Here is an 8,932-nt window from a genome sequence, read left to right as displayed (position 1 = left end):
TTTTTAGTAAACCCTAGTTGGTTTCAGAGGGGGCTGGGGGTTCTGTCATCCCCATTTCAGGTTTCTGATGAAAGAGTAAATATGATGCAACACTCTAATGCATGAACTAGCTAGGGTGTGACAACTCACCCCCACTCAAAAGAATCTCGTCCCGAGATTTGGGTTCTTCCGGAAAGAAGGCGGGGTACTCGAGTCGAAGACGATCCTCCCTTTCCCAAGTTGCTTCATCCTCAGAATGGTGCGACCATTGAACTTTGAGAAACTTGATATTATGACGTCGAGTGGTACGCTCGGCCTGATCGAGGATGCGAATGGGGTACTCTCGATACGTGAGATTATCTTGGAGATCAAGCGTTTCGTGGTCCACTCCACGGATAGGATCCGAGAAGCAACGCCTGAGTTGAGAAACGTGGAAGACATCGTGGACTCTGGAGAGGTGCGGAGATAGTTCCAACTGGTAGGCAACTTCTCCTCGTTTAGCGAGGATACGGAAAGGTCCAATGTAACGAGGAGCCAATTTGCCCTTGATACCGAAACGATGGGTTCCCTTCAGAGGAGTAACCCGAAGGTAAGCTTTCTCGTCAACCTCGAAAGTCATAGCCTTATGTTTTCGGTCATACTGACTCTTTTGACGAGATTGGGCTGTTTTCAACTTTTCACGAACGATGCGAACTTGCTCTTCTGCTTCCTGAATCATATCCGGGCCAAAGAATTGTCTTTCCCCGGTTTCTGACCAGTTAAGGGGTGTTCGACACCGTCGTCCATAGAGAACTTCAAAAGGGGCTTTACCCAAGCTAGATTGATAGCTATTGTTATAAGCAAATTCGGCAAATGGAAGGCATTTCTCCCACTCCATTCCGAATGAGATAACAGAGGCTCGAAGCATGTCTTCTAGGATCTGGTTGACGCGTTCCACTTGACCACTTGATTGAGGGTGGAAGGCGGTGCTAAAAGAGAGACGGGTTCCCATAGCATTTTGGAAACTTTCCAAAATCGAGAGGTGAAAAGACTTCCTCGATCCGAGTTAATTTCCAAAGGAACACCATGGAGAGACACTATTCGGGAGATGTATAAGTCTGCCAATTGACTAGCGGTTATACTCTCACGAACAGGTAAGAAATGGGCTACTTTGGAAAGACGATCGACAACGACGAAGATAGCATTATTCCCTTCTTGGTCCTGGGAAAACCGGTAATGAAATCCATACCAATTTTATCCCATTTCCATTCAGGAATAGCTAGGGGTTGAAGGGTGCCAGCAGGCCGTTGATGCTCTGCTTTTACACGACGGCAGACGTCGCAATTAGCAATATACTGAGCAATTTCTCTCTTCATTCTAGTCCACCAGAACCTCTGGCGTAGGTCCTGATACATCTTGGTACTACCGGGGTGAATGGTGAGAGGAGATTCATGAGCTTCCTTAAGGATCAATCGCCTCAGGTTTCGCACTTTGGGAACCACTAGTCGATTCCCGAAGTACACGACCCCTTGACCATCAATGGAGAAACAATTCGCAACTCCTTTCTTGATGTTTCTCCTGATGCGGGAAATTCCCGGATCTACCTTCTGTGCTTTGATGATCTGATCCGTAAGGGTAGGTTTCGCCACCAAGGTGGAAAGAAAACCTTGAGGAACAATGTGAAGGCTAATCTTCCGAAATTCCTCATGGAGAAGCGGTTGACTTTGTTGTAACATCAGGTTGTTACAATAAGATTTACGACTTAGCGCATCAGCCATGACGTTGGCTTTCCCTAGGGTGTAAGTTATTCCTAAGTCGAAATCTGTGATCAACTCGACCCAACGTCTTTGCCTGAGATTCAAATCCGGTTGGGTGAAGATGTACTTCAGACTTTGGTGATCAGTGAATATTTCGCAGCGATTACCAAGGAGGTAATGTCGCTAGGTTTTAAGTGCATAGACTACGGCTGCAAGCTCTAGATCATGAGTAGGATAATTCTCCTCATGTGGGTGCAATTGCCGTGAAGCGTAAGCAATTACATGTCAATCTTGCATGAGAATGCAACCTAGTCCTTGTCGCGAGGCGTCGCAGTAGATAACAAAGTCCTTAGAGAAGTCTGGCGGTACCAGTACGGGAGCAGAAGCCAGGCGTCTTTTTAGTTCCTGAAAGCTGTGCTCACATTGTGGAGTCCATTCGAACTTTTTATCTTTCTTGAGGAGTTCGGTTAGAGGTTTAGAAACTTTGGAGAAATTTTCGACAAAGCGACGGCAATAGCTCGCTAAGCCCAGAAAACTCCGAACTTGCTTGACCGATTCAGGTGGAGTCCAATTAAGGACGGCTTGAACTCGCTTAGGGTTAACAGCAATACCTTTACCGGATATTACATGACCCAGATAGGTCACTTCTGACAACCAAAATTCACATTTAGAAAACTTGGCATAAAGGCGATGCTCCCGAAGTTTCTTCAACACTAGCCTTAGATGTTCGGCATGTTCTTCCTCGTTCTTGGAGTAGATGAGTATATCATCAAGGTAAACCACGACGAATTTATCCAAATACTCCATGAAGATTGAATTCATCAATCGAGAAAAAGTGGCTGGAGCGTTGGTTAAACCGAAGGACATGACAGTGTACTCGTATTGGCCATAACGAGTAACAAAGGCCGTTTTAGGAATGTCCCCGTTCCTGATTTTGATTTGATGGTAGCCCAACCTCAAATCCATTTTGGAGAAGATTGAGGATCCAACGAGCTGATCATATAGGTCGTTGATCCTGGGGAGCGGATATTTGTTCTTGATTGTGACCAAATTGACAGGTCGATAATCTACAACCATCCGGTCCGTACCATCCTTCTTCTTGACGAAGAGGACGGGGCAAGCCCACGGAGATGAACTAGGTCGGATGAAACCCTTTTCCAAGGACTCATCGAGTTGTTTCTTAAGCTCGGCTAGTTCTAGTGGTGCCATCTTATAGGGTCTTCTAGCAATCGGGACGGTTCCTGGAATAAGGTCTATTACGAACTCAACATCCCTGTCAGGTGGAACACCTGGCAATTCCTCTGGGAAGACATCCGGGAAGTCACAGACTACCGGGACGTCCTCAAGGTCTGGCAAAGGGCTGGCGTTAAGAGAATATAACTGTCGCTTGGCTATTCGGGTCAAGACATTGACTATCTTCCCCGAGGGATGGGTGAGTTGAACAGTCCTAGAGAAGCAATCAACTTGGGCATGATGAGCTGACATCCAGTCCATACCCAATATGATATTAATATCCGAAGATTTAAGGGCTATCAAAGATGCGAGAAAAACAAGTCTGTTGACTTGGATTTCGTTTCCATGGCTTACTCTAGAAGTTTGCCATTTGGATCCCGGAGTTTGAATTAACATAGAGGATGGCATGTCACAGAATGCGGTGTTATGCAGATGAGCATAGCTCTCGGATATAAATGAATGAGATGCTCCTGTATCGAAAAGAACAGATGCCGGGTGGCAATTAACAAGGAGCGTACCGAGAACGACATTGGGATCCTCTTGAGCTTCTTCGGCAGAGATACAGTTGACATGGCCACGTGTAGCGGTGGCCGGCTTGGCGTGGAACACTTTTCCTGTCGGCTTGCCACGGCCAACAGTTTTAGCAGATTGGTTGGGGTTGGTCTAGGGACACTCGCGCATATAGTGGCCAGATTCCCCACACTTAAAGCAAGTCACAGAACTGGTACGTGGAGGAGCATTGTTGGTTGGACCACCATAGGGCTTGGCTGGTGCAGACTGTTGAACGGGGCGAGGCGCCTGGAAGGATGGCCTCGGTGTGAACCTGGGTGGCAGGGCAGTGTTGGGCACCCACACGCGGCGCTTCTGAGGACCAGCACCGGATGAGGAACCCACGTCATGTCCATGCTTGCGTGTTGCGTCATAATCAGTCTGACCAGTCTCAGCACTAATGGCCTTGTTAACAAGCTTCTGAAAAGATGTGCACTCATGCAGGCGGAGGTCGCGGCGAAGCTCAGGACTAAGTCCCTTACGGAACCTTGCTTGCTTCTTAGCATCAGTAGAAACTTCCTCAGTTGCATATCGTGCGAGGTTACCAAACTCCCTGCTGTAAGCATCCACACAGAGTCGGCCTTGGGTGAAACTGCAAAATTCCTCATGTTTACGGTCCATGAGACCCTCCGGAATGTGATGTTCATGGAAAGCCTCGCTGAATTCAGCCCAAGTAGTGACATGGCCCGCTGGGCGCATAGCTCCATAATTCTCCCACCATAGACTGGCGGGGCCTTCAAGATGATATGCACCAAAGGTGACCTTGTCAGCCTCGGCTACTAGCGCGGAGCGCAGTTTGTGAGAAATACTGCGAAGCCAGTCATCAGCGTCGAGAGGCTCGACGGAGTGGTGGAACGTGGGTGGATGTAACTTGATGAAATCACTGAGTGACACCACGTTAGTCCTCTGATGGTGTACTGTGTTCTGTTCAATACGCTCCAACAAACGGTTGGTCTCCCGCTTGTTTCTTTCGGCTTCCATCATAACCTCGGCTAGGGAAGGAGGATGAGGCAGATTTGCGTTCCTGACTTCACTGCCTTCGGCCTGCTCTTGAGGAGCAGGGTTATTGCGCGTGTTGACCATCCTAGGTAAACAAGACAATGATTTAGTCAGAATGATAAGATTCCGACATAGAATACAGAATGTAAGGAGTAACTCGGAATGCAAGATGATCATCCGTATGACATGGTAGATACAGAAACTGCTTCTTTATTCCATCGTCATACACACCATACAAGGTTTAGTACAAGACCAAACAAGGTACTATTACGGTGAAAAGAGGATTACATCTCATCGGAGGCATCCCAAGCTCCTATACATTATTTTTCTACACCTCCGGAAGGAGGTACAAACTAGGTCATATCCCACGAGTCACGCAGGACGATAGACGACACAGCTAGTACGAACTAGTGATACTACCACTAACTCAGACCGATCCGTAGTAGTCCTCGTAGAAGTCACCTCCATAGCCTGGAAGCTCAACATGATCATCCGGGAACAGACGATCCCGCGGAGCTTGAGGACCATAGGGGCTAGGATGAGGTCTTGGACCAACAGACGGTGGCCTGCGGGGACCGCGAGGTGGGGTGATGCCTCCTACATCACGCCAACCCATCACGTCTGGCAAATCAGATCTCACAGGATAGAGATCGCGCATATCCGAATATCCAGCTTGCACCGCCGGTGCAAACCGAGTCAACGTGGCCCAATGGTCAGCACGGGTATTGAAGAGCTCTAGCCTCAAGGCCGATTTTCACGGTCCTTATCCTCGAGCATCTCAGCAGTGGTGCGAGTCCGTGAATCCTCCTGAGTGGGGTCAGCATAGATAGCCTGAAGATACCCTTGTGCTCCCGGAAGTGATCCTGGCATATACCGGAAATCAGAGTCCCGAAATAGACCAGACCTGACTCGCATGATGGTCATCATAGAGTAGGCGGCGTCCTGCACAGCCATCACAATAGTAACCCCGAGTCCATAGGAGCAGTGAAGGGGCTCGGTGGATCCAGGATAAGATGGAAATATCCTGACAGTGCAGAGATACTGGCTTTGATTAAAGTCTCGAAATTGCTCTTTGACCGTGTACTCGGGATACCAACGGTATCCAGCCTCAGTCATTACCCTGACCAACATGGTGGTATGGCCGGGTACATCTAGGCATCGAGTCAGGCGAACCACTTGATTGAGGTCGCGAGTGGCCATCTGAAAGCACAACCATAATGCAAAGGCATTAGAATTTCTAGCAAAATTTCGGCAGCATAACAGCTGTAAATGCTCAAGAAGGATTTTGAGACATTTGACAAGGGATTTCATACACACTCAACATCATCATATCAAAGTTCTGAGTCCATCCTAACAACATAATGTGGTAGTAGAACTGAACTAGACTTGTATCCATCAAACCTATAAGGTACTACTGATTAGTAACACGTGAACCTGATAGAGAGAATAGATCCTAATTCCTTAACCCCCGGTGGAAGAATAGACAGACTCAGATCAGAATGTCATAAGATAAAGGAGTAAAAAGAGCCTTACGTTCCAACCCACAAACAATTCCCCTACATATAACTAAAGAATTTCTAGACTCAACATCGACCAGTTTGGCTTGGAGAACCTACAGGCAGTCCGGCTCTGATACCAACGCTGTCAGGACCCCGACTCGATGCCACATAGGTCTAGCATGTAACACCTCATATCACTTTGCGGCCTCACGCACGGTATTCCCACGGGTGTCGCCTTACCTTTGCCCGGGACCGTTTGCGCCTTTTGGCACACGTATATGATAGTGTCGCTAGTACCCATATGATAAGGAGCCTGGGCTGACATGGCTAGTCGTAAACCCAAAGTGGAACAGACTTACAGGGACAGGCATCCATGACCCAGCAACGAACGTGTCGGTCATCAGCAAGTGGGTCCGGGCTGTAGCATTGGGCTAGCAGGACTCCGGTAAATCGGGCTGTAGCGGGCTAACAGGACTCCGGTACTCAATGCGTGACATTTCCCCGAAGGGACAGACACAGGAACAAAGAAGGACACATGCCGGCCAGCCTAAGTGTTCCAGAGCAGTAGCAAGCTACCATGGCTCAGTGGTAACACTAGGAGACATTTCCCAGTAAGAGAGGCTACTAAGGATAAACAACTAGATAGTCAGATCCCACACATACCAAGCATTTCAATCATACACACAATAGGCTCGATATGTGCAAATACAACAAGGCATCACAACATGACTCTATGACACAAGTACTTTATTTAAGGCTCAGAGAGCCATACATAACATACACAATGGTACGGGTCACACGACCCAGCATTCAAGTCATACAGTCAAACAAACCAGCAGCGGAAGTAACTTGTCTGAGTACAGACAACTAGTAAAATAAAAGAGGCTTGGAAAGCCTAGCTATAATACGTGGTCCTTCACAAGCTCAGGATCACCACCTGGGCCTTAGCCTACTCATTGATGTCAACGTCTACGAAGAACCCATCAGAAGGAGTTGCAGCGTCTTCTATAAAATGTAAATTATAGCAACATGAGTACAAAGGTACTCAGCAAGACTTACATCAGATCCTACATACATGCACATTATCAAGAAGGGTTGGTGGAGTTATTGCAGCAAGCCAGCTTTGACTCTTGGCTAGACTATCCTACGAGACTCCAACTTGAAATGGTTTTGCGTACACGAGTCCACTACTCACCACTTAAATACACTACCGAGGATCCACCTCCGTCTTCCGACGGAAGAGCCATCCTCGGCACTCACACTTATCTTGAGGCTTTTAGTAGTTTCCATTTACTTGTCTATGAACTGTATAGGCAACCAAGTAGTCCTTTACCGCGGATGCGGCTATTCGAATAGATCATGATAACCCTGCAGGGGTGTACTTCTTCATACACGCTCTCACCACTTACCGTCGTTTACACGACATGTACTCGGCAACCTTCAAGCGGAAGCCCAACGTGGGTGTCGGCCACGACCTACCTAATCACCTAAGTCTCTAGTCCAGGTTTATCACCTATTCGGGTTCCATCCATGAGGAGATCCGGCCGAGGTTTCGCTCACAGCCCCAAACGATGTGAACAGGGTTCCCGAGATACCTAACGGGTATTCGGTACACCGTGCCACGTACCTACCGCATCACAGCCCACCCCTATGGTCAGCGCTGTCCACGGCCTCCAGTAGGCTACAAACACCAGAAACTACTTGCAACTCCTGGACAGAGAACTAGGGTGAATAAGAAGTCGAGAGGGTCCATTGGTTTTGGGCCCAATGCATGGTAGTAGCTGAATCTTAAATCACACATACAGATCTCAGTGCTTAAGGTCGGCTTCAATGAAACAACCCACCATGTACTCCTACATGGCCTCTCATCGATACCTTTACCATATCATGTTCACCACACCACTTTCATTACCGACATAATCATTTCACTCTAGTCCATCACCCAGATGAACCAGACCTGACACGACTCTAAGCATAGCAGGCATAGCAAAGTAGGAACAACACATACATATGGCTCAAACAACTCCTACACATGCTAGTGGGTTTCATCTAGTTACTGTGGCAATGACAGGTCATGCAGAGGAAATGGGTTCAACTACCGTAACACACAGCAGTTTGAAACGCATTGTCTTAATGCAGTAAAAGAGACAAGGAGCGAGAACATGGGATTGTATCGATATGATCAAATGGTTGGTTGCTTGCCTGATGATTCGATGCACTGATACGGTTCTTCGTTAGGGTAATCACGGTACTCCTCGGAGGCAGATCCTGCCGCAAAGAACACCGATACACAACCATCACCAAACAATGTGCAACAATATGATGCATGCATGAAACATGGCAATATGAGTGTGTTGGGCTAATGCAACTAAGACCAGAAGGGTTTGAACCAATTTGAATCAAAGATTCAAATTTCAAACTCAAACATGGTCCTTTAAAGTGTTTTTCCTTGTTCTGCATTAAACATCAAGTTAACTTGTTTAGTCATGCATGAAAATAGTACAGATGGATATATTGGATTTTTCTGATCATTTTTCATATATAATTTGTCTGATTTGGAGTTACAGAATAAAAGTTATGAATTTTTGAAGTTTAAACTATATTCTGGAATTTCCTATATTAGATTAAATCCAGAAAATCAATTACTGCATCAGCCTGACGTCAGTGTGACATCAGCAGGTCAACGGGACACGTCCGGGTCAAACCTGACAGTGGGTCCCGCGTGTCAGTGTGATTAATTAAACTAAAATTAATTTAAACTAATCCTAATTAGTTAACAGGGCTGGGCCCCACCTGTCATTGACTCAGGGGAGTCAACCAGGGCCCACCCGTGGTCAAACCCGGGTCGGCTGCACCGGCGTTTAGCCGCCGGCGAGCCCGACGCGGCGGCGGAAGTGGTTTTGGCCATTTCGGCCACCAAATGGGTCGCGGAGACCA

The sequence above is a fragment of the Triticum dicoccoides genome, chromosome 2A (assembly GCF_002162155.2).
Source record: "Triticum dicoccoides isolate Atlit2015 ecotype Zavitan chromosome 2A, WEW_v2.0, whole genome shotgun sequence".
Taxonomy (NCBI): Eukaryota; Viridiplantae; Streptophyta; class Magnoliopsida; order Poales; family Poaceae; genus Triticum; species Triticum dicoccoides.
This window is presented reverse-complemented; position numbering follows the sequence as displayed.